This window comes from Diaphorina citri, unplaced genomic scaffold (assembly GCF_000475195.1).
Source record: "Diaphorina citri unplaced genomic scaffold, Diaci psyllid genome assembly version 1.1 scaffold1314, whole genome shotgun sequence".
Classification (NCBI taxonomy): domain Eukaryota; kingdom Metazoa; phylum Arthropoda; class Insecta; order Hemiptera; family Psyllidae; genus Diaphorina; species Diaphorina citri.
Window position 1 is genome coordinate 81,888 of NW_007378743.1, and position 2,361 is coordinate 84,248.

Consider the following 2,361-nt stretch of genomic DNA (forward strand, 5'->3'; position numbering starts at 1 on the left):
TACAGTATAGGCCAGTCTAGTTAACTGAAAAAAGTTAAGACCGCATCGGACTAGTCCTGACGATATGACTCCAAAATCATGACGGGAACATGACTAGAGGACGCTGTGCATCATGCAAGCGAACATGATCAACATTCAAATGATGGAAGCTCAGTCAACAGGCAAAATGATGTAAGCTCATTATAACAATTAGATTGAGTCCATAAGCATAGGGTGGGTTATATGATGACACAAGGGTGTGTATAATGTTGTAAAAGATCAATTAGGTACGTAATATTACCTATAAAAGCTTTTGTAGTACTACTTGACTTACCTATTGTAAAGTGTAAAACATTACAATATTTATTAGTAGGCCAGACCTAGTTAGTTGGTGGGTAGAGGTCTGCCTTGTAAGCGCTAGATCGCGGGTCAATTTCCGCGAACATTATTATTAGTAGTACAGATGAGGTTCGGTCTCAGGAACGGTGCGGTTTTCTGTCCTGTCCTTCGCTCTCGATTTCGGATCGGTCAATAGCTCCTTATGTTACATGCCCTGCTATCCAAACTCGTTCAAAAGAAAGGCTTTTCCTCCTCAGAACGGCTCCCTTTCTCCCTATTTCCTGTTAGTACTCAATCTCTTCGATTTTGTAGAACGGACGGACCCCCGATTCAGTATTCCCTTATCCACTCTTTTTTCCAAAGGATATTTAATACTACCATTGCACCTGTTGATCTTATATGTAAATGTAAATGCAGTTTCTTTGTGTTATTATGTCACAACTTTGGAGGTCACTGCAGCATTGTAGGATTTTCCCAATATCTCCATAATCCTAAAATCCCAATGTTTACCTACCATGCTGGCACCGGTCGCTATGCGCATTTATATGTCACAGCTACTCATTTTCCTCACGAGGCTGAGTGGGCCCCGCAACAGCCAGTCACGGAATCAATCATTTGGATGATACAAATTTCTTGACCCCGCCGGGAATCGAACCCGGGTCTCCCGCGTGCAAGGCGAGCGCAGTGATTACTACGCCATGGGAGCTGACTTAAGTGCAATAGCAGCATTGATATTTCTAGGTGAATTATGCGACATAGAGCTGAAAAAAGCCTATTTATTTTTCTTATAGGTAGTTTTTTAATACAAGAGAAAATTGAGGAGCTGATCGGAAAAAGGGCGAAAGTCGAAAATTCGAGTTTTGAGAAAATCGCGTTTGAAGTTTGAAAAGATAAATTCTTTAGCACACGAGTTGGTTTACAAAAACTCGTGTAACTCCGTGAAGAAAAGGCTATCAATGTGATTCTTTTTGTGTTCGACGCAGAACAATATTGTGGATCCAAAAATGAAATAACGAGAAAAGGGCGAAGTCGACCTTCGCCCGTTTTTCGATCAGCCTCTCAATAGATCAGTTGCGCTTACTTGGGTGATGTTTCAAAGTCATAGAGCAGGAAAAATGAGGATCAACGGAATTTTTCTTTTTCTTCTACGACTTCTAGATCCCGAGATAAATCGATTTAAAAAATACCGGTAAATCGTGAACTTTGACGTCACGGCATACGCTCCCGTACACGATGACCGTTCGCATCAAATGCCGCGAGGCAAAGCTCCCTCGCAGGCAACACATGTGTTTGTGCACATTTCTTTCTGCGCCTCCGCAGCGTGCTTGCATACTGGCGGCTACTAGCGCACAGAAACAAAAAAAAACTGCGTAAAGTTCTGACGTCACACATCTGTTGAACTCTTTCTTAGAACGGAAAATGAAATTCGAATTTTCGAGCCTTTACAGTTATTTTTTCCTTGGATTTGGATTTTGCCAACTTTTTACATACGGATTGCGCAGCATTTATTTATAATCTTTTACCCACATTTGGGCACTGCTCCATTATTTGTTTTAAAATCAAATTAATATTTGGATTTTGAGCTGATGAACAAATTTTCTTGTCTAAAATAAAACCTGTACTCACAACTAACCCACTAAGAATTTACATTTTAAATGCATTTAATTGTATTGAAATACACAGAACAAAGCCTTCACTTGGTTAGAAAATAACTAAAAAAATTACCTACATTATATTTATTTTATATCTTATTTATATAGATTTTTTTAGCATAGCTAGAAAATTCTTTCAGTAAATTGTAGATAGTTGTGAGAAGATACCTATACGTTCATGTACGAAAAAAGGCCCTCCCCCAAACAAATTATCAAGTTGAACTTTTAAGTTCTGGGTCGCAAAATTCTCAAATATTAAAAGTGCCATTTTTTTCTCGGCGCCAGATTTTCATTTTTGCCTGTGGGCTAACACCTAAGATGTGGCTTCGACATACACAAGTGTTAAAGATGCGGAAAAAGAGACTTCCGCCAGGGGGGCGGACTATAACTG